The sequence below is a fragment of the Copidosoma floridanum genome, unplaced genomic scaffold (assembly GCF_036245765.1).
Source record: "Copidosoma floridanum isolate Cflo_tuat_1 unplaced genomic scaffold, Cflo_Japanese_pri ptg000020l, whole genome shotgun sequence".
NCBI classification, from domain to species: domain Eukaryota; kingdom Metazoa; phylum Arthropoda; class Insecta; order Hymenoptera; family Encyrtidae; genus Copidosoma; species Copidosoma floridanum.
Genome location: NW_028321897.1, coordinates 5,953,808 through 5,979,177, shown reverse-complemented (window position 1 = coordinate 5,979,177; position 25,370 = coordinate 5,953,808). Strand labels below are relative to the sequence as shown.

At 41.9% G+C, this 25,370-nt stretch overlaps 1 protein-coding gene across 2 annotated transcripts in view; it reads right to left on the bottom strand.

Moving 5' to 3' along the window:
- Positions 1 to 25,370, bottom strand: part of LOC111642824 (uncharacterized) — a 346,613-nt gene extending 321,243 nt beyond the window's left edge. For both annotated transcript variants that reach the window (XM_089593969.1, XM_089593970.1), the window contains exon 1: positions 24,647 to 25,370. The gene's annotated coding sequence lies outside the window, so the exon portion shown is untranslated. The remainder of the gene's footprint in view (positions 1 to 24,646) is intronic.

Sequence of the window (25,370 nt, the reverse complement as noted above, 5' to 3'; positions counted from 1 at the left end):
GTGGCAGAGATTGAAAAGTCCATACTACCAAGTATTGTATAGAGTATCTGAAGTATGCGATAAAAAAAATTAAAAAAGAAAAATCACGTCGGACCGTCTTACCACCAAAAGATCTTTTCTACTGAAACATGGTTTTCGTAACATAAGTAGTCTACAATAATGAAAAAATGTACAAGTAATATCAAGTATTGTATAATAAAGTAGCTATTTGTGAAATAAAAAAAAAAAAAAAATTATGCCGGACCGTCTTACCACCAAAAGATCTCTTCTACTGAAACATATAGTTTTCGTCATACAAGTGATCTGCGAAATTAAAAAATATACAAGTAATCTCAAGTATTGTATAAAGTAACTGTGTGCGATATAAAATTAAAAAAAAAATCACCTCGGGCCGTCTTACCACTAAAAGACCTTTTCTACTGAAACATACAGTTTTCGTAGTACAAGTGATCTACAAAAATGAAAAAATATGTATAGGTAGTCCCAAGTATTGCATAATAAAGTATCTGTTTGCAATACAAAATTAAAAAGGAAAATCACGTCGGACCGTCTTACCACCAAAAGATCTTTTCTACTGAAACATGGTTTTCATAACATAAGTAGTCTACAATAATGAAAAAATGTACAAGTACTATCAAGTGTTGTATAATAAAGTAGCTATTTGTGATATAAAAAAAAAAAAAAAATTTATGCCAGACCGTCTTACCACCAAAAGATCTCTTCTACTGAAACATATAGTTTTCGTAATATAAGTGATCTGTGAAATTAAAAAATATACAAGTAATCTCAAGTATTGTATAAAGTAACTGTGTGCGATATAAAATTAAAAAAAAAATCACCTCGGGCCGTCTTACCACTAAAAGACCTTATCTACTGAAATAAAAGTTTTCTTAATAGTTTTCGTAATTCAAGTGATCTGCAGAAATTAAAAAATATACAAGTACTCCTAATTACTGCATATTATATCCGTTTGCGATAAAAAATTGAAAAGGATAAAATAACATCGGACCGTCTTACCATCAAAAGACCTTTACTACTCAAACACTTAGTTTTCGTAAAATAAGTAATTTACAGCAAAGAAAAAATGTACAAGTACTCTCAAGTATTGTATGATAAATTAGCTGTTTGAGATACAAAATAAAAAATGAAAAATTACGCTGGACCGCCTCACCACAAAAAGACCTTTTCTACTGAAACATACAGTTTTCGTAGTACAAGTGATCTACAAAAATGAAAAAATATGTATAGGTAGTCCCAAGTATTGCATATTAAAGTATCTGTTTGCAATATAAAATTAAAAAGGAAAATCACGTCGGACCGTCTTACAACCAAAAGACCTTTTCTACTGAAACATATAGTTTTCGTCATACAAGTGATCTGCGAAATTAAAAAATATACAAGTAATCTCAAGTATTGTATAAAGTAACTGTGTGCGATATAAAATTTAAAAAAAAATCACCTCGGGCCGTCTTACCACTAAAAGACCTTATCTACTGAAATAAAAGCTTTCTTAATAGTTTTCGTAATTCAAGTGATCTGCAGAAATTAAAAAATATACATGTACTCCTAATTACTGCATATTGTATCCGTTTGCGATAAAAAATTGAAAAGGATAAAATAACATCGGACCGTCTTACCATCAAAAGACCTTTTCTACTGAAACACATAGTTTTCGTAACATAAGTAATTTACAGCAATAAAAAAATTTACAAGTACTCCCAAGTATTGAATAATTAAGTATCTGTTTGCGAAAAAAATTAAAAAAGAAAAATTACGCTGGATCGTCTTACCACCAAAAAACCTTGTCTACTGAAACATATAGTTTTCGTCGTCACAGAAGTGCTATCGCCACTGTAGAGCTATTTCGCGGCCCATGGTACCTGTGAAGATTTTTCTCTCTACACAACAGCATTTACTCCCTTCCCCATGTACATCCACATACGCGCGTGTACCGTTTGGAATTTCACAATTTTGTGCAAGAAATTGAACACCCCAAAGAACGAAAGTAGGTATACACATTTGCGCGGACTACTCTCATCGAGACGCATAAACCGCGAGATATAAAAATAGAGGGCAATCATGTAGTTGTACATTACGTGCTCGGGTGTCGATTGCCGGGGGGCTTCGGTACACTAGCTACCGATCTGCCGTTTTGTTACCCGACCCAAGCGCCACTCTCCGTCTTTATACGTACACAACCACATGCACCATCTACGCTTGTATTGCACCGTTTCCGTTCCCTGTATACAATGTAAGTATATAGGTACTACCAGTTGACGTATACCCATACTGCATCAGCCCATATAATAATATATACATACCGGTAGTTGCTACAAATCATGTTCGGCATAATGTGTATACGTATACGTAGAGTTAGTCAATAAAAATCACAGCCTTAAGTACGGACGCACCACATGCACCTTGCAACTATTAACATTAATTCATAAAGAGGGGTGTGGGAGGGGTGGAAATGTCGAGCACTAGATAAGTAATTTTCAACGCGAGCACCGATGGAAATGAGAGAGGAATCAATTTATACCACGATGCGTATGGGCGCGTGCACCAGAAAAAGAGAGAGAGAGAGATAAGAGCAATCGCGGGCGCGCGCAAAAGGCATACGCACAAAACGAAAACCCCGAGCCAGCAACTATGTCTCTCGTTTTAATTGATCGCCCCATAGATGTCTCTCTCTCTCTATATATATTTATGTATATATATGTATGTACGTACGTCGTGTCAGGTGTGTTGTGCATGTATATCGCGGCTTATCTGTCGTACAAATTTGTATGTACTTACGCACGAAAATTCAAATGACTCGGCAGGGCGTGTGAGCAACAAGACATGGGATAAATATAATCTCATGTGTGTGTACATTATACCTACACACGTTACCTGGTAATAATAAGTCTATCAAGACAAATGCGTGTATGGATACTACGACACCTTACCCTGTGTGTACATACGGAGCATAGGTGTCATTTAGTATTCAGTGCAGTCGATATAATAAAGACACGACATCGCGTACACACTGATACATTATCGATAGTACATACATGTAGATAAAATGAAGGTTTGTCTGTGCAGGGGGTGCGAGATACCAAGACAATAAGGGGTAAATTGGTTTGTCCGTAATGTTAGTCCATACACTTTTTTGTGGCACAACATGAAGGGGGTATTGTAATATACCTATTGTTCATATCCGAAATGTATGTATTTGTTATGAGAAAAAGGAGTCACCTGACGTTAACCGTACATGGACGCACTCGAGTCTGTACCTACATGTAAGGATTATACCCTCCCTATACGCGTGTGCGTGACATAATCGTCAATCGCTCGCCCTTCACTCGGAGAGCTAAAGAGCCCCGAGCGACCAAAACATATTGAGTAAGCGCACACACAGGTATATACCTGCAAATTCGCACATTCGAGAAAAATAACCCCATACATCCACGCGTATACATAAGTATAACAACGAGACAACACTAGGTATATATATATATATATATCCTTGCGGCCGCTCAACGTATGGCTCTCCCATTGCGAGCGGCAGCACCGCGAGAGAGAGAGAGAGATTTTATCGCTCGGGGCGGCGAAAGAATGGAAATTAACGAGCGAGATTTAGTGCAGTGCCTGCACACACACACACACACACACACACGTATAATACAGATTGCGCGACTATCGCCCCCCCCCCACGGTACGAGCGCTCAATACCGGTAGTCTTTTGTCTCTCTTTCTTTCTCGTGGCGGGCACACTTGATTACATACGTATAGGTACAGTGTATCCCCCAACACCACTCGACGCTCCCGAGGTGTATGTATACACCAGTCGCTGGAGGATTGAATTATCACCCCCTTGCCCCCTGTTTGCTTGATAAGCGGAAAAAGTAGGGAGAGGGAGGGTGTGTGGTTCTACGGGCGCGTAATACGGGAGGAGCACGGGGATAACATGCATGTATATGTAGGATGCGTATGTATACCGGTGAAAACCTGTTGGGCGAGTTTTCCGACGTATTAGCTTCGGACGATGAAATGTGGACCAGCGCACCTCCGTTTACGGGTTTATTGCCCATACGTACACCCCACTGTGTGCCGGGATGTTAATAGTCGCCGGGGAAGGGGGGGGGGAGAAAATGGAGAGGCGCGCGCGTCTCGGATTCCGTTCTTTGCGCGTGTTGGACGTGATTCCTCGCGATGGCGGCTTTCGCTTTTTTTTTTTTTTTTTCCCTGCGAGCTCCTGCGCGGGAACTTATTTATACCGTTGCAATTGTATATTTACGTATATATATATTGTTTGTTGTTTACGCCCACGTGTACGCCAGTCGCGCGACATTCATTGTAGGTGGATGCACATCACCGGAGGGTGCACACGGGGCATCGCGAAAGGGGGAGGAAGAAAAATTGACCAAATCATCGGAAACTTGTGTTTTTTTCTTTACGCGTACATGGAAATTTTGTCACATAGTGGTGGTGGGTGGGGGGCATCGATCGAATTGATGGATGTTTTTTTTACTTTTATTATTAGAAAAAAAAAAAAACGAAAAAGGAAAAAAAATCCTGCACGTATATATACGCACATTCACGCACACGCATGGGTGTACACGCTGGACGCGCGTTGGTCGCGTTGGTCCGAGGCCGACCTTACGTACTGCTCGTGCACACCACGGCCCGAGGCACATATAGCGCATTACGGCGCACCGAGAGCTCGGGCTTTTACGTAATTTTCAGTTGATTTTATAATGGCCGGGAGATAGAGCCGGCGCGTTGAGTAATGTTTTTGTCCGCGCCCTCGACGTCGCCTGCGTTTTGTGTTTTACATCACGTACATTTATATATGTATACACACACGCCGTAGTTTTAGGGCATCAAGCTGCGATCGAGATTTTTCTTTTCGATATTTTTGCTATCAAACTTACATTGTCGAGCTACACGAAGGAGACATACATGCATGCTATCGATGGTTTTTCGCGCTCATCAAGTTTTGTATATTCCATCAATTCGTAATTGTTTATCTTATCATCATAATCATAAAATGAACGGACAAATGAATAACTCGTCATTACTCGTAATTTGATTATATCCTTGGTAACAGATGGGTTATTGGATTGATTTGTGCTTCTGACTAATTGTGTACACGTAAGTATGTACTTGTGACGTTTGGGGTGATAACGATCTAACGAGATCGGAGAAAAAAAATGTATGTATCTCCCAATAAACGAGTCACGCGTATGATATGTATGTCATTTTCGTCATTGCCTCTCTCTCTCTCTTGCGCTCCCGATAAAGGAGCACATGTATGTATAAAATACACACGGTATAGGTAAATTTATTAACGAAGGTTGCACACGTGTACAGGTACATACGAGCCATTCATGCGTGTGAATCCACGAAACGCATAAATAATCCCGCGGAGTCACAATAATGTAGTCATAAATCTATAAAATGCGCGTTTCACTTTTCATAATGTATAGTATATATATATGTACACGTCCGAGCCCGGAGGCGGCAGAGTATATATGGGTAACCCACAACGCTATGTACACGAGTGAACGTAATAATCCTCGGGTTACTCGCTCCTTCGATTGAATTAAGGAAAATATCGGGCCATAAATATACATGTACAATATACCTTCTTATATACATATATATATGTACTATTTTATACATTTATCGAAAGCGCTGTGATTTCAACGATGTACCCGCGTATCGGTGCATATACATATTATACACGGGGCGTACAGGAAATTTCGAGCGCCCTCCTTTCGCTGTGGCTGTGACATTCCGAGCTCAAAGGTATATATGTATGCGTGTATGAGCGCACCACCCACGCCTATGAAAAATCCAAGCGCGTAATTGCCACGCCGGGCCCGATAAAAACGGAGCTTAAACAACACACGCACGGTTCGCTCTACCGTACGCTTTTACACATGCATACATACACACGGGCTGGTCGAGCAAAGCTCGTACTGCACACACGTATAGCTATTAGTACTGGCGGCTCCCCTTATATGTATATTGCGCGCGTGTCCCAGCCAAGGTCCTCGTGTGGGGCGTGCTTTTTGTATGTACCTATACGTATTTATATGCAGGATTGTGCAACGTGTATATAATATTACATATACGTACACGTGTGATATTGGCGAACCGCGGAACAAGAGCGATACGCGAAATGTAATCGGGGACAGTGTGTCGGCGAGCGTATACATACTTGGACGTATATCGTGTACGAAAGCACCGTGTGAATTTTCGATTTGTTTATATGTATATACACACGCTACTTGATACGTGGTAAATATTTGGCGTGTATCCGACTTTTTCGTACAATATCGCTCTTGTCGAGGTTCAATTTTTCAATGCGTTAGAATGCCACTTGGGGTATATGCTTATGAAACAATAATTTTTTCTCACCCTCGTCCAAAAATGCAGAAAGCTCGCCTTGCATCGATTGTTGTGTGTAAGAGTACGTGCAAGGAAATTGTTACGTGTATACATAGGTGTTATCGCTGAATACGTGCACCATACACCACCCGATTACAATCCGAGTAATGGAGCCCCCCTCCCTTTATCCTCATCGTTTCTCACTTACGTGTATATATACGTATAACATAATATATGAAAAGGGGATGCTGCTGCCCCTTCACACACATACAAGCGTTTACTTGTACCCAAGCGTTTCCCAAACCTTGCGTATACTTTTTCATATACTTACATGTACAGAGGTGTATATGATGTATCCGCGAGAATAGGAGCTTATTCCCGAACAATCCTTTCCAGCTATCTTCAACGATTGCACGATTTATTCGCCAGAGGAGAACAAATCTCCTCTTTTTTTTTTTTTTTTTTTTTTTTGGTTTCGTCCGTTGCTCGTTAACACCCTCCGACGCCGGTGCAATTATATATTACTTTCGTTCGCGTGGTATAATAACATCGGAGCGATATGCACCGGAGCAGATGAACCGAGGCCCGGCGTAATAACAATGCCACGTTAGAGATAAAGAAAAAAAAGACAGCCAAGGTGGCTCTTTCAACCCGGAAGCGTGCGTATTTGTATATATAGCACAGGGCCGGGGTTACTGACCTGTTTTGCACCTGCATGGACGAGGACTATAAAATGGGCGTTTTTTAACAGTTTTTCTTATAATTGGTTTCTTTTGTATTTGTCACCAAAACAAGTCGTGATTTTTCTCGGAAAATAAAATTTTCCAGTAGTAGTGCAATGTTAATTATTTTAATAACTGTTTTTATCCATCACCTCCCAAGTTAATAACTATAAAAGTTTCACTTTGATAATTCACTGGCTTATCGTGATGGAAAAATCCGAAGCACACTGGGACTGCCACTGTGACAGCGTGAAACTGTTTGAAAAATATTTTATTTTTGGTTCTCTAAAACGTTTAAGGATAATCAATTAAAAAGCCGTATTTAGCCTACAGGTGCCATTGGCAAAATTGAAAATTTTGTTAAATTGAGAAACGGCGAAATCAGCCACTCTTTTTTCATCATAAATAAAAACAATACCAGTTTGCGATTTAATAACAAACATTTTTCAAACCATAAACCTCCAGTGATGAAAAAGTTTCCGTTTTTTTGTAAAATAACCCACACGTGAGCACTTTGGTGGGATCTGAAAAATTTTTCTCGAACCGGAGCCGCGAAATCGGACGCCTCGAAGATACTTACTACATTATACGCGCGCATAAAGTATCGTTTTAACGTTCATCAGATCGAGCGGGTATATCGAATTTTTCTGGATGTTGGGTAAAAATATTTCGCCACATACAAGCGCACGAAGGCTCGTCTTTCGTAATTAGCGCTTTTGATTTTTTTTTCCTTTTTTCTCTTCTCAACCCGTCCATTTATTTATCTACAGGGACCTTATTTCACATTTTACTGCGAGTAACGCGCATCATAATGGACCCTCGAATTTGCTTATCTTTTCGTACTGAAGTTCCCCTCCCCTCCGCCCCTCGTACGCGCTCGCGCTTTTAAATCCGGTTTTCCGCGCGCTGCTGTAACCATATCTACCTTTTTGCGTGTTTGCAAAAAACCATACCCGCGTATTCTCTAAACAAATGTTTCCACGATTGGGTACGTTGGCTCGAATTGATTGTCGATGACCAACAGAAACGCACCCGAATCTTTTGCGATTGATATGCCGAACAAAGCCTCAAAACAGGGGGGACGCCTGTGTTTGTTATCGAGAACCAGCTCGCCGACACACGTATGTACGTAACGATCGAGCTGTAAATCTCCGAGCCGCAACAGCAGCACTTGCAACGATACGGCAACGGTAACAATTGAGATCTCTAAATAGCGTGCCACCTTGTGCTCCCCCGTATAATATATACATACACGTGATTTATATATATATATTTTACCCACTTGCGACATATATTCATATATGCGTATACTCAACAGATATGGTTGGTGTGTACAATAATATGACATGTATAATATTTACACGTACGTGTATCACATAGCCATGCACATACGTGTAATAAAGAAGGGCGAGAGAGAGGAAGAGGAGCGTTTATCTGGTTAGAGGTATTAGAGAGCACGGCACGGGATGATTGCTTCCTGGATCGGTTGCTTGGTTGGTATATATATATATATATATATATATATATATATATATATATATATATATATACATATGTATGGATACTACATGTGTGTGTGTGTGTGTGCGTGTGGCGTGTGGGTATAATGTACCTACTGTACAAGAGCAACGCCGGGCCCTGCCTGGCCACTTCACCCGCATGTCGTGTGTGTATGTATGCACACACACACGAGTGTGTAATCGCCCCTGCGCCGCTAACCGACCGTGTATAGACCAACCTGCGCCAACAACGGATGCCAGAGAGAGAGAGATAGATAAAGAGAATAGGAGTAGACGGAGATAGCTGCTAAATTTATTGTCTCGGCCGTGGGAAGACTTTCCTTTCCCCCACCCACCCCCTCTTTCACGCCTCTGTACTCTTCACCGCCGTGTCGCGCTTTTTTTTTTTTTTTTTTTTTTTTTTTCAAGTGTCACCTCGTAACGCCATATTTTATTTGTGTGTTGTACCGATATACATTCACATATTATGTTGTTGCCTCGGGAGATCATTGACAAATTGTACGTCCTATAGTCCCGGCTTTTCAAAAATAATCTTCCGTTACTCCGGTTCATTCATATTTTCGAGCCTATTTAATTTTGTACAAAGAAAACAATGGAGCCGCAAATCGAACGCGTGAAAAAACACCTATATATATATATATATACATTTTGTATTTCGTTTGTACGAGTACGGCCGTAGGCCTGTATATACATGTAAACGAGCGCTCATTAATAAAAATGATTCGGACTCGTAGCTCCTTCATTTGCACGGGAGATGGAAAATAATAGTATATTATATCTCGTTATTATCGCTCGCACTCGGGTGTATAACGAGGCCGCGTTGCGAGAAAAACCAGTGCCGGGTTAATAAGAGACATTGGGGTGAACGGAAAAAGAGAAATGAAAAATAAAATAGGTGTGTATTATGATGTACGTAGCTGGTGAGCTGTATCGGCGGATCAGGACATAAGTATACTTGCCCAAATGAAAATTATACGTATACGCGCTCTACATAAATATCCATATGTATAGACACTTTTTAAGGAGGAGCGCAAAATCGTGTATGAATATCCGTCATAGTGGCTATTATTCGTATATTATACGTGTGTACGGATCATGTACATAAAAGGGGCGGAAGAAAGCAGAAAAACTCGTTTTCGCTGAAAGCCGCGCGACGTATACGTACCCTCCTTATTTATTTTTTTTTGTTGGGGTCTCTGGGTTGAAGAAGAAAAAAAAAAAAAAAAAAAAAAAAAGCAGTAGCACAGCGCATGCACAACATCCGTATTTTTATGTATACGCAAGCGGCGAGCGGCAGCGTTATATTGTTGACGTCGGTGTCCCGCTGCGCGCGTGTACATCGTCTCTTCCATGACGAGTTGACGTATACGTGGAGTCGCGCTCTCGTGCGACTTGGGAGACAGTCCGCGGGGAATATTAATGGGACGCGGTGAATTGATATCGGGACGATCGATGCGCGATGGTTCACGTTATGGATATCGTTATCGGGCATAGAAGGAAAAAAAAAAAAAAAGATGGTTATAGGGAGAGGGAGCAGTCGAGTGTACCAATTTGTTCGCTACGGGTGATTGCACGAAAAAATCGTTTCACTTGTATGGGCCCAAAAAAAAAAAAAAAAGAGTCGTAATCATACTGAATTAAACGATCTCATATTATTTCAGCTGATGATAAATCGCGTGACGCGGAAGCTGCGAAAAGAGCTATCAAACATTATCTTCCAAACTTTAAGCAATGATCGTCAAAACTCTTTGAAATCGGCGTCGTTCGATCAACCCAAACAAGTCCAGTCATCGTAAATTATACTGTAGGTACGTTTATTTGATTGTGCCCGGACAAGTGGATGATTCGGTATCTTTTTTTTTAATCTTTATTTTGCTTGTTTTCAGATTACCGATCAAACCACGATTTCTTTTACAATTCAACGTGTATAGTCGTATAAACGAACACATCCAAAAGTACAAACAATTTATACACGTAAGTTTACATGGAGGGGCGACGGCAACCGGCATAGTTTATAAGTGTAGGTATACATACGGACGGATTAGTTGTTCCATAACACCGTAAAAGGTGGCTCGCTACTGGGGTCTTTTCCCGTCTTAATAGCTACAAATGCATGTATGTATACACAACATGTTAAAAGCAAACGATCTGTGTACACCTGTACATATGTATAAAGGCATACGTGTGATATCGTCTTTCGTCTTGGAAAAAAAAAAAAAAAAGAAAAGAAAAAAAAATCACTTTATTCAACAAATTCGCATTTTAACTAATAGCCATTGCGCACAGGTGCACGTACAAACGGGGGTATCGGCGGCAATCAGGAGACTCGTAGAAAACCCACATACTGTTTTCTCAAAAGCGAGTTTTACGCGGTAGTTACCGATAATTGCACACCCATCGATAACCCCCTGTTTGAACGTTAAACGCTCGAAAATTGAGGGGCTCTCTCGGAAGGACGGTACAGGTACACACACACACACGCATATATGTATATATACTATAGGAGTGCTGGTGGTGGAAAAAGTAGCAAAGAGAGAAACGTGAATAAAAAAATCCTCTGCTATGGCATGTTACGTTATGTACTTTGGCTTATATTGGCGCAAAAAGACATGCAGCCTCTTTGAGTGTATATAATAAGGTTATACGATTCTTCTACGAAGGCTATTTAAGGGTATGTAGACACACGTTTGTGCACGCACATGGATACAAATGTACGTAAATATTAACGCTGATTGTTTAATTTCGCGTGTCACAATCATCTGTTTGAACACAGATTGTATTTTTCTCTCTCTTTTCAATATTGTAACAACAAGTACTAAAACATACAGTTGAAACATAAAATATATACGTATATATATATACGCATGGACAAGAAAAACGCACGAGAGAAGACGCTTCGAACAGTTTATGCAATTATACAGTGAAAACGATGCAGTCAATCGTCGTGGTTTTAAATTCGGGCTATATTACGTATATATATAAACGTACTTCTCATGTTAAATAGATGTATAAAGTCACGTGCATTGCATTTGAACGCCCATTTGACAATAATATCTGAACGCGCTCTCCATTTGCGACAATCGCTCCCTATATACACCTATACAACATAAATATATTTATACATGCCCCATACGACCGTTACAGTATAGATACAGTCGACACCGTCAATCTAGTACTGCGCCTTATATAATACAACTTGGGCCCTCCCCCTCTCTCTCTCTGCGTATAGTCGTTTGAGCCCATCACTTGGAGGTACTACATTTATGTAATAGCTCGATGACAATTTTAATATTGAGAACGCGGCCGGGAGGTGATGAGCAGGCCTTTAACGTATATACAAAGTTGTACACCGAAAAATATGAGGATAAGAGGAGGGAGGATCTTGGCCGAGAAGTGTATGCAAACTATAATATATTATATTGTATGGTAATATAAGTGCAGCGCGCAATGTCGTTGCGATAAAGCGGTAGCATAAATATATATATATGTATGTGTGCTTATGGTGAGATAGTTGGTTGTACAATGCTCTCTCGGGTGAGCTATTTTCGTCGCCTCATCTCTTTCCTTCCCGCGGGAGGAAGATAAGAGTATATATAACACACCGTCGCAGAGCCGCGTTTGTTTACACTATACAATACACGTATATATACACCCACGTCTGGTGATAGATGGTGAGAATGATTCGGTGGACGGGTAAATGCGCGCGTATACATATATGAGTTAAGTACCGCGTGGTGATTATCAAACCGTATAGTATATGCTTCCATCGGTAACGAAAATAATTTCTTCTTTTTTTTTTTTTTTTTTTTTTTTTTTAACCACGTGTTGCGTGCCTCTATTGTGGATATTATCATCGTTTTGATTAATAATGAAAATTATTGTTCTCGCCGTTAGTGGGACGAATTACACTATTGTCCGATTTTATCGGGTACCGTTGACACGTCACTCGCGTAATGTACACGTGGTGTGTATAATATACTTATATACATATACACACAATTCTCGATTTTCATTATTAATGTGTGCCAATTAGCGTGTGAGCTAGGGGCCGTATGTATGTTATATCTCGCACCATCAGGCCATTTGATTAATTGGAAGATTTCCATAACGCTAGACAATTTTTTTTTTTTTTTTTTTTTATTCAAAATTGGGTTTTTTTTTTTCTTCCAAACAATTGCTCAACGATTGCCATACGATGACTCTCCTCGTACATCGGTGTACTTTGTATAGTCGCGTTGCAGAGGCCGCAGTGTGTATATGTACGTATACATATATATAAAACACATCATAGATAAGACGTTGAATCCATATACATGTATACGAGAGGAAAAAAGAAAACGCGTCGTACAAAAGCCTATACATAGCAGGATGACTCTCTTTGGCGGCCGTTGTGCAGCGAGATAAACTGCGGCGATGATGAATCTCGTGTTGGTTTCTTTTTTTTTAGCTTTAGCCGTGTATCTTTACACACGTATATCACAGCGCCCGTGTGTATACACGTATATTTTATCCAATACTTAAACGATGAAATATATGGCGATGCAAATGATTGTAAATGGGGGGGAAAAAAAAAAAAAGAAGAGAATTTCACGCAATCACGTGAACAGAGCTAAATATATTATATACAGTCCATCGGAAGAAAAAACCAAATCTCCCTTCCTCCTCGCGTGCGTTTGTATACACTTTCACTTTATTTTTATACATTTATATGTTTTCGACGTCCCTCTCTTGTCGACCTTACGCGCCTCTTGTGATGTGTGTTTTACAGTGTCAGCCCGAGTCGATTCCGGATGGGGTAACCGGCGCGTGATTCGGAAAAACGAGTGAAAGGAGCGGACGAGTCGCGAGAGAGAGACAAACCACATGTAATACGCGCCGCGGGGACAAAAGAGGCAAACGGTGAGATGGTAAAATAACGGGAGACGAAAGGAGATGGAGAGGAAAATTTGGTCACTCGAGTTTCGCCCGGTTAATTGTTACGACTTTTCCACCGGCCACGGGTGTAACGAACAAAGAGAAAAAAGCTGGAGAGACGGAGATAACGCGCCGTCATCGGCGAGAGAAGAAGAAGCGCAGAGCGGGCCGGTGGAATTCCTCGGGAGACCACCTACCCACGCGAGGGTCCCTCGGAGGGCCGCGTCCGACGTTTCGATCAATGATCTTTCACGTTCACGCCGCGTCAAGCAACAACAGCATGGGAACACCGCGCCTCGTCGATTTTTATCGCGTGTATCACCATATGGGTGTAATGACAGGAGGAGCCAAAATCTCGTGCACCCACGCACGGACCACCATCGGGATTCCGCTGACCATCACATATAATATATTGTTACACCGCGCGCCTTTTGTCTCTCTTTCGCAATACGCCCCAGTCATTTTGGCTCTTCTTCGGACAACACCGTCCACGTTATACTCCGGATGTGTTGTATGTACATATTTATATACATGTGCTCCGCCGTCATAGTCATCGTCGCGAGAAAGTCGCGTCGGCGTCGTCCTCGTCTCTCCCGTTGTATAACCCACACACACACACGCAGGTATATGCTTAGCATATGTTGACTCCTTCCGATTACATGCATATTATATATATGGGAGACTCTTTCGAGCAACAATGTATACCTTTGATCTTTCCTTTTGTTCCATATATACATGTACATATTTGATATATTGGTGCTTGCGAGTCGTGTGTACGAGATGATTATCGGCCAATTTATCGTGTTGTAATTGCGCCGCACGTGTGTTTAAAAAGTGACCGTGAGAACAAGTGGTGTGTGGCCCAAGGAGGAAGATGAGCTTTTACCGCGTAGAAAAAGTTTTTTTTTTTTTTTTTTTTCTAATCGAGTGCAGTCAAGTCTCGCGTGTAAATGCGTGTCATTTGATGTATTACATATACGTAGCTGGTTTGTTGTGTCTTTTTTGCTAAAACAAAGTTGTACGGGATATGTTGCCTTTCTAAAGTTTAATAAGATGTAAAAAAACATATTTTATAATCATAAGAATCGATGCAACGTTGTGCTCTGGTAATAAGTACATGGGTTATTGGACCAGCAACAACGACTATGATGCCAAAAAATTAACATCAAGTGGAGGTGAGCCGTAATGAACGCTGGTTATCAGTAACGTTGTTTGTAAAAAAATTTCATCTTTTTCATCGGGAAAGCTCCATCTGTTGTATCGGCGTGCGTAATAAATGTTTATCACACATGACATCGCCGATGACTTATCACAAGAGAATACGGTATGGAAACAATACACGCTGTTGCTAAATTTTAATCGTGCATTTGCTTGATTTACAATTTTTTTTAATAAACAAAGTGCATCGCAAATTTATACATGTATGTGTCAGCAAGCAACGTTGGACAGTACAAACCCTCTGCCACACAGATTCTTTTTTTTTTTTTTTTTTTTTTTTTTTTTTTTTTTTTTTTTTTGCAAATTGTTTAATAAATGATAGTATATCATTGTGCAAATTGAAACGTCACAACACGTGTCGAACAATTAAAGTGACAACTAAATTCATTGCTCCCCCCCCCCAGAAACATAAATAATGATGTTTGTATGTAACATATAACCTCCACATGTATATAAATATGGTAAACGGAATATAGATGTCGATAAACTTAATTTCCGCGTGCATATAGGTACACATACAAATCTATTGTATATACAATCGGCCATATGATATATATATGTATATACTTGTGTAGAGAGTGAAATAAAATAAAACGCAATCTCGTACGTACTTGGTACAACATACATAACGTATCATAGATGGCCAATAAACGAATAACCCAAGTAGGTATTGCAGGGTGAGCGTGGAATTTCCTCATTTGTCCGATAAATAATCGGAGTTATTGATGATGCAAATGAAAACGAGCCAAGTGCAGCAAATGGCACGTATTATATTATCCCGAAGAGAGACGCGGCTCTCCCCCCCCCCTCCTCTTCTTGCTACTCCCCGTGAATTATCGGGCACTTGAATTTTAATTTATTTACATAAGAACCAAGCCCTCCTCTCTCCCCGTCCTCGCTCGCAAAACGCGTGCATACGTGTGTACGTGCACAGGTGGAATAGACCAGCCGCGCCTAATGATACCCGATTACTTTTAAAAAGCCAAATTGATTTCGCCCCTCCCAACCTTTCTTTTCTTTTCTTTTTCTCCGGTGCACGCGTGTAAATACTATACGTGCATAACACGCGAATTCCCTGCGTAATTTTCAGTTTCCTGCAAATATGCAGCCGCTGCCACTGGAATAATCCGCGTGTACACAAATGGAATGTTATACGCAGAGGCGCGCAAATGAGTAATCAGCGCGCTTGCATGTACCAACGGACTGGTGGAGATGGAATATCAATTTTGACGGATTATTGCAGTGTGTGAATTTTGTTGTATGTGTGTACATATATATATATGGGTAATCGTAGCGTGGGGTAGGGGGATATGTGTGTACGTGAAATGGGCCTATCGAGTTCCAGACTACGAGTACGCGAGTGCCGTGGTGCCATTTTGTGACGTATTGTCACTCGCGTGGATAAAATGTACCCGAATACCATAATAGCAACGGTACAGGTATATATGTACAAGATTACACAGTTTAAATGATACTTCGCTCATTGGAAGGATTAAAAAATTTTGATTATTGATACCGATAATGCTTGACCTTTGCCGATCGAGCGAAATCGCCGGTTAGTGTGTGAATCTCCGTTCGACGTGACACGTGTTTGGACTGCGATATCCCATCTGCGCCTTCTCCGGTTCCTCCTCCAACAATGAAATCTCGGGGGGGGGGGAGAGAAAAAGTCTCGTGAAATCGGCCGATCGAGCCCGTAAGTATAGATCGGCCGTCAAGTTGGACACCTGGGTGTGGCCGAGCGCGCTGGAAATTTCTTCCGATTCCCGGAAGGCGCGACAACCTCCTCCCTCTTTTCTCATCCGAGAGAGGCCCTCCCCCCCTCCCTCTGTACCGCTTCGCGAAGACTATACATATATATATATATATATATACGTATGCGTAGTATATATATATATAGGTGCTCCTCTCTCAAGGGGACCGGCTCCGAGTCGCTCTCTTCTTTTCTCTCTGCTCTCCACGTTGCTCGTAGCTCTTACTCCTTTTTTTTTTTCTCTTTTCTTCATTTCGCTTTTTTTTTTTTTTTTTTTTTTTTTCCTCGCTCGGTGGCCTCGCCGCGACGAGAACTCTGCAGTCGTGGGTTATACGGCTAAACTACGGCTCTCTTCACGTATGCAGGGAATGCATCTCTTCTTCTTCTTCTTCTTTTTTTCCAGGGCCAAAAGAGAGAGAGAGAGAGGGTGGGGGGATTTTTGGTTCGGCTTTTTCGTAGTCGTGGTTTTATCGATCTTGGAGTGAAAAAAATCAAAGTATGTATGCCAAAATTTCTGTAAGCATCACCCGGGCGTGTGAAGCAAAAGACAATAGTAATAAAATAACGAGGGGTGAGGCGGTTGGCGGTGATTATCGTTAGATCGTCCGTATGTATTATATTTATATAAAATACAGAAACAAGGATGGACTTTAAGGATATTATTGTCGCGTATGTATATAACCGACGAGCCGCGAACCAATTACACGTCCGTCTGCGTCTTGATATACATACATACCAGCGAGGTCCTTCGTATAGCCAAGCGATTTGCGGTTTTTCGGTGGAGGGGGGGGGAGACTAGGGGGCTAATTGCTACACACACGGGGCTGTCTCTCGTTCTTGTGGCTCTCCGTGCATACACATATATGACACAAGAGAATAATAAAAGAAGCTTGAGGTCAGCGCTTATAAGGTGTACGCATGTATGGGTGCAACCTCGCTAAGGGGATATAGGAAAGGAGAAAAAGGTTTGCACTTGTGTACACGAGAGGCTCCGCCTTTTCCTCGCTTCGCTCGGACTCTCGAGATCATCATCATTACCGGTGCACTCGACGAGTCTGTGTATGTAATGCCCATCTAATATTCGACGTGCATGCAGCTGCGAAGAGAGTCCTTGCTTGTATCATTGTTATTATTATTATTACAGTCGAGTGTGTATGACGAAACCTCGCTGCGAACTTTTTTTTTTTTTTTTTTCCTTTACCATTGGGTTAATCTTTGTACGGATAAACTTGTTGTTCGGGCTTGCGGCTGTATATAGAGGGACGCTCGTATATATGTACTCTAATCGGGTACGGTCTGGTGACCTGGTTTCGGCGATGGGAACTAAAGCAGAGCTTGCGGCGAGATGTCACGTGGACGAAAACAGGAAAAACGCAAAACGATTTCTCAAAGACATGTATATGTTTGTGTATACGTGTGTGCTCGAGATAAGAAAGTACAAAAATAACATACATGTATACGTACATGTGTTTGTGCGCACCAAATGGGGCGAGGAAAAAAAGAAGAGGCGCTCAAAAGGGGGAAAGAAAAAATGAGAATTTCGGGTCAGACTCGCTGAAATCCCCTTCGCGGCCCTCAACAAAACTCCGCAAGGGTATCGATCGCGGGACGGACCGCCGGGGAAGAAGCTTTGGCCGGTGCACCATTATTGTATAGGGCCGCCACCGGCGCAATCGACTCGCGCAAATGCGGTCGGCCATGCGGGCTCTCCTCTCCGCACCTACGTACACCTACACCACCACCAACAGTAGTAGCACTGTATAGCCGAGCAGTGATAACGTGTACCTGTATATGTATACGCGTGAGAATCCGGTTGTTTTTTTTTCTCTTACCTCCCTCTCTTCTCGCGAAAACCCAACCACGGCGAGGAAAATTTTCGCTGCGCGACCCTCGTTTGCGTACATGCATGTGTGTATTTGTAATAGAGGTGGTATATATATATATATGGTCATATTTACCGGGAATCGCTTTCGGAAGCTCCGATTCCGTGGTGGTTTTGGGTGAGATATTGTTCGGGGGAAAAAGTGAGCCCACAATTTTCGAGTACGGAATAACCAGTTGAAACGACAAAATCTGAAAGGTAATAAGCATGGACTTGGGAGGAAAAGAGTAATTTTTGCGTTTCGTCGAAATAGGATACAACACGGTCCTTACAAAGTGATGCGCATCCGCGTCGTTGTTACCAATGTTATATCCCATCCACACCCACGTAGAACAGTAAGTTGGTCATCTATAACTTTGCAAAGGACAAATCTTGACGTCTCGACGATTGAAAAGAAAAAAAGGTCGCTATATCGTGTTATCTCTGTAAAGTAAAAAACCATAGAAATCGGAAAAAAAATGAAACGCTTGTAACGTACGGTATAGGATATATATATATATATACGATCCGCAAAATGCCCCGTTCCCACGAAGAGAGTATACCCAATATATGTATATGCGTATAAAGCAACAGCGTGTGCAATAATGACATTGTCATCGTCGCGCAATAATCGAACAAGTCAAACACGAGAGAACGAGCGTTCAATCGGATCGTTTAGGGCTGAGCGAGTCTCCCAATGCACTTTGGTGTTCTTCCTATTGATGGTCCAGTACATATTATCGGATGGTGTGTCTCATGTAAGATACACGTATACCTGATGTACATAATTGCGCGGCACCTTGACAAGTATATATTATACATCACCCGCAGCGCTCGAGATGGATAGATATAGGTGATATAGAGAGCAGAGCACCATGTGCATGTATGTACATGATATAACGTACAGCTTTGTACCAGAGAGAGAGAGCGCCTTATAAGCCGCTTCGGACACCGCATAAATAATCCTATTAAACGTGTCACCGGCGTGTCAACAATCCGACAGCCTACAAGATAGCGAGAAGAGAGCGTAAGTATAATATCGAGTGCGCGCGCGTGTGTGTGTGCCCCACATTATGCGCGAGGAGGAGCAAAGGGATGCATAATATGTATTGGCCCCCTTTCTGCTCCATCACACGCGTGCATTATAATACACGCGCTTGTTTCCTCCTCCTTCTTCTTCTTCTTATTCGGATACGTCCAAGTATACACATATATATTTATCATGTGCGTTTGTACATAATATACTCTCCGCGTGCCGTTGACAATGCTAATTGTTTTAAACTCCGTTTCATTACGTGTAATTACATGCGCCTTTTTCTGTGCGCTTGTTTGTCACGTCAATGGGTTCATACGATACACATGCACGCACGCGATTTATTTTTCAACCCTTACAACACATGTACATTTGTGGGATGGGAGAAATTGAATTACCATTTGGGTTTTATCGGTGTTTCCCACACCGGGTCGATTGCGTTTTGGCGTCTCTTGTTTTCCTCTGTGAATTACTAGTCGAAATAACTGGGTTTAAACAGTTTTTTTAATTGTTTTTAATAGCACGCAAGTTAACTCTTTTTTATAAACTCAACTCGCAGGCAATTCAGTCCAGTCGAGAATTTTTTTTTTTTTTTCCTTCCCGTGACAATGCTTTATTTTTTATACGTTTATATACAAGCGTACAAGAAAATACATTTTTAAAACATATTGTTTGTTTATTGTTTACTCGGAACGATGATATGCATCAAAGTGTGTATAGATTGATGTAAAAAAAAATAACAATAACAATAAGCCAATGTAGTTGTTGTTACGTAATATGGAGAGTGTTCGTAACACATACACACGAATCGATTCAGAATCTTATCAGAAAAAAAAGTTAAATTTTCCGGCCATTAGGCAGATGGAAGTAAATTCACTTGTTGAGCAATTTAGTGTTAATTCTGTATCGAGATAATCATCAGTTTATATTTATACACACACGAGTTGTTGTTCTTCTTACGTTTTGTTTCAATACTCAATTTTCATTATGTACCTATAAATATATTCATTTAATACACCGCTCGTTATTTATAAAAACAAATCAACGCTGTAAGCCCACCATCACATTATGTTGTACAATTACGCAAGTCACCGGTGCGGTTTTGCAAGAATTAGAAAAAAAAAAAAAAAAAAAAAAAAAAAAAAAAAAAAAAAAAAACAACATCGACGTCAAAATCAATTAACATCTGGTAAAAACCACGCGATAAATCAACGGGCCAGAGATAAGATCACCATATATATTATATTATTGCACAGGTGGAAAATATAAATAAGTATGTCCCTTGATTTTACCATCGATTTTATCGCACCCAATGTTTTATTTTTACATCCTCTCTGCATGCATGTATTATTATCAACTGGTTTTTTAATCTTCAAGGCCCTGGCTCCATAAGATGCACCCCGACTCTGATAACCATTTTTTTCTTCTCCACGTAAAAAAAAAAAAAAAAAAAAAAAAAACCCCAAGATGTAAAAAGACCCTGGGAACAAAAAAGCTCTCATCACCCCACCACTGCATAAGTACGTGTATATGCTCAAAAGAGAGAGAGACAGTCACCGCGCGCGTAAGCACGCACATTTAGAAAAGCACAAAGTAGCGACCGCGCGCGTACACGCAAAACAACGGTGCTCACGTCGGTCCATCGTTTTACCAAAAAAAAAAAGTGGCCTCACGCTTAATCGAGGGGCCACGCACACAAGGGAGCCGACGCCGCCACGCGCTCGCAGGGAAGCCAAGAGGAAAAAAAAAATCTGCATCTGCCCGCAAAACGACACGTGAGTTTGATGAGACAATCGGGTGGGATCAAGATTTCGCGTCATACGGGCCGAGGTACATACCACTGGGAAACGACCGAGCAGGACTCTCTCGTTATCCTGCACCGTAATATACGCGTTCCTCCTGCGTGCATACGTACACAATAATATGGTACGTACGCGCACAAGTACAAATGGACGCTGATAAGGTCGCTTTGCTGTCGTTTACCTCGACTGTACAAGTACCAACGTATAGGGCACTAAACTTGCGGACCCTAGCTGTGGCATACAAGCCAAGTCGAGACATTGTACATCCTCGAAGTACTTGTATTAGACTTTTTTTTCTTTCCCAAAGTCTTGATTGGATTTAACGCCCCGTTTCTGCGACGCATCTCGTCCCGCTGTGGAAAGCCGAGTCGCAGTGATTTTTACGAAACACGCGTTTATAAGGAAAGGCGGTAATCGTAGTGATAAAACAAACAAGCGTACGATATGCTAAACACCTATATCTCTTAAAGCTGAAGTGGGGAGAAAAAAAAAAAAGAGTCGCGACGAACGCGTGAGCGTCTAAAGAAAAATTCATTAAGAAAATCACGTGGCGAGTACAAGAGGTTGACCATTTTTTTCCCCCCCTCCTGAAGATATGACGGATGAGAGAGAGAGAGGAGGTGCGCGGGTCGATAAATCATTGCGGTGCTTTTCGCCCTACGGCTTTTTTTTCTCTCTCTCTCTCCTCTTTTTCAGCGGCTAATTAGCCATGGCCGAGCGACGGAGACGCTCTTCTTTGTGAATCGTGACAAAACGCGTGTGTGAAGCTTACAACTTTGTTCTCCCACGCGCTTGTTTGGAAGAAAAAAAAAAAAAAAAAGAGAGATGTGATGAAGAGTGTCCAGTGGTCATCAAAAACTAGAGGAGGAGCGAGCTGTCACCATTGTGCCCAACAGTGGATATAGGTACGTGTCGTTCGACACATACCGAGTGGGCCTCTCTCTTGTATCGCTCATTTTCCTTTTTCGTATGACGAGAGAGAGAGAGAGAGATGAGGTACACACACTTCCATAAAAAAGTGAGTTCTCGCCGATTACTTCTAATTGCCGCGAGCTTTAATTGGTATACACAGCGGCAGGTGGCTTTTTTCTTCCATTGTCCTCGATTTGTCAATGGGTCGTGGACTTTTGAACAAGATCATGGCCATGAACTTATTGTTCGAGCGTCACACAATTTTCGCGATAAGCGTGTAGACGACACACGTTTTTACGCGATACGTTTGGATGGCAAAAAAAAATGAAAGACAATACCGAACCGGAGAAATCAGTACCTTTTACATTTGGTTTGTCATTTTGGGTAGGCTTGTGGCTGTACTCTTTGTAATACTTCATGCCGCGAACGTTACACCCTATAGTCTCGTGATGCGTGAATTTGTCACGAGACCAACGTTACTGCACTGTCGGACCAGCAAGTGGATGAATCCACATGGAAAAGTTATACTGTTTCGTATTGTACAGCTTTATATCGATTCTTCGGTAAAATAAGGACCTCCGGCACGATTTTGCAAAAATAAAACGAGCGGGATAAACAAAATTATACATGGACACACATAATGGATTTGAGGCGTTGAATAACAGCAATAAGAGAGGGAGAGAGCGACAAAATAATCATGATAATGATAACAATTCAGTCGTTGGTGACACACGTCTGTCAAGGAATTAGACCCTGATGGGACGGCGCCGGCGACGATGATTTGTTACCGATTGCGGTCGGCAGCAGCGAAGCGTTAAAGGAACGATGAGAGCTGCTCCTGTTATATTATACATATACAATATAGTCACTGATAGTATATATATATATATATCTATAGAGTACACAAGCAAAGTAATAACATCGAGCTGCTGTACGCGAGATGTTTTTTTTTTTTCCTCGTCGATGTCGCGTCGCGAGTCGTCCGTAGCTAGTTATTGATTGCAAATTACGTTGTTGGATGAGCTTTCCAAGTCTTGGAAAAATTGATACGTGCTAAATTTTTTTTTTTTTTTTTCCAGTGGTCCACCGAGAGACAACCGCGTCCCGGTCCATGCGAGCTCGGAGCGAAACTCCAGAACCCAAAAACATGAAAAAAAGAGAGAGAGAGAGGAGATTGCAGCCAATTAATATTCACAAAGTGAGCTCTCGCTAAGCCGCGACTTGCCGAGTAGCTGGTTCGGGGAACGGAAGGAGATCGCCTTGCAGATTTCGGACGCGGCGAGACGACGGGAGAGGAGGAACGAAAGAAAGAAAGAAAGAAAGATGACACAAAAGGACGAGCTCTTGCTTACTTTTTTCCCTACTTTCCTTCCCTCTTTGTCTTTCGGCAAAACCTGTCGGCAACTTGTGAGGTTGCTCGGGCTATAGAGAGTTTTTTTTTTATTTTTGGGACGAGCATTAGGTCAACAATGTTTTTTTTTTTGTTTTTTTGTTTTTTTCCTTCAAAGATGTGTATTTTTTCTCGCAATCAAACCGATCACTCCCGGTTTATCATCCCCGTCTGACAGGCAAATCCGCCGGGATGTTAAACTCGAGAGCACCGGGCAACTGCGCTCCGACGCCCCCCCCCCCTCCCTTTTGCCAACTAACGCACGTATAGCTCGCGAGATTTATGCCCCTTACTCCCTGCGTGTATATAAACGATGCTACGCTCGGCTTTTTTTTGGGGGGATTTCCTTTTCGGGATCTCGAAATTTTCGGGGGGAGAAACCCCTGTCCGGTTCGCGAAACGGAAAATTGACGCGTCCCAAAGTGCTCGCAGTGGCAGGTTGCAAATTATATAACACGGACGTGCGAGCAAGAGAGAGAGAGAGAAAAAAGCCAACGTTTATCATTCCGTTCGGTGTGTATGTATATACTCACAGTGGGTGGAGAAGGAAAAAAAAAAAAAAAAAAAAGAACGAACGTGTCGCTGACATTACACGTTTAACCCTTTGCATGTGTAGAGCTGCTGCGCAAATCGATCGCCCGGTTCAACGACTCGCGCTACGAACGCGCGTGTATATTGTACATATGTGCATGTGTTTTTGCGTGCAGCCGACGCTGCATTTTGGAAAACGCGTTGGTGGAAAAAAAGAAACACGCGTGTCACTGTTTCATATGAAATCTGATTGATGATATTATTTGCTGATACGCGTGTAAATTAAACACAAAGCATCGGTACACGAGAAATGTCGATAAAAGGTCACTGCTACGTCTACATGGATTCCAAACTTGGGGAGCACGCGATCGATCATGAACTTACGATTGATTATTGATTTATCGTCCCTCTAGAAGGTGCAGGGATATACATCGTGCTGATAATGATATACCGCTGTTTTGGCAACTTGAGCCTATATATATACGTCTCTGCACAACGGACGCGCTAATCAATTGCGGAGAGCCGGTGACCTGCGCTTGCGCCCGTCCCTACCAAACCCCCCCTTAAAATTAACGCCTCGAAAATACACCAGGTATATTTATATGTACTCACTCTTCGAAAGCCAATGCTCGTTGCTGTACGTCAGGCACTACCTACAACACACACGCGGCAGGTTCTTCCGGCTCCTCTGATTCGGCCCAACGCAGTCGTCGACGTTGTTATTGACGGCTCGGTCGTTGGCACCACCATCATCGAACGCTGCACCAGCTGATGGCGTTACGTCGCGCGCTCTTATACACGCGACATCGTCACACCTTTTTTTTTTTCTCTCTTCTTCTCACGTCATTCGCACCCCACTTTTATACACATACATATATATGTATTTTTGTCGCACCACTGACTATTATTTTTTTCCTCCTCCTCCTATCGTTATTCACAACAAAGCTCACTCACGCACCAGCACACTGTTTCTTCGCGCGTCTTCCTCCCTTGACAAATCCCTCGAGAAGAAGCGCCCGCGGTTTCAAAAACTCCACGCGCTCTCCCGTGAGCAGCGACACGGCGCCGATGATCAGCTGATCGCCACGCGCCTTCACGAGTGTGTGCAGCGGCGCGCCCGAGCTTCCCTATTTTTTTTTTTTTTTTACCACAAGGTTTCTTGCTACTCTCCCCGGAGTCGGCCCGGCGAAATCGCCACACACGCCAAACCAATCGCGCGGTAGTAGTAACGGCCGATCACTCGGACCGCGCTAGTAGTACTGGGCTGCGTGTACAGCAGACACACCACCGCTTGGTTGTCGTTTGCACGCGTATCTTTATAGATTTTGTAAAGGGG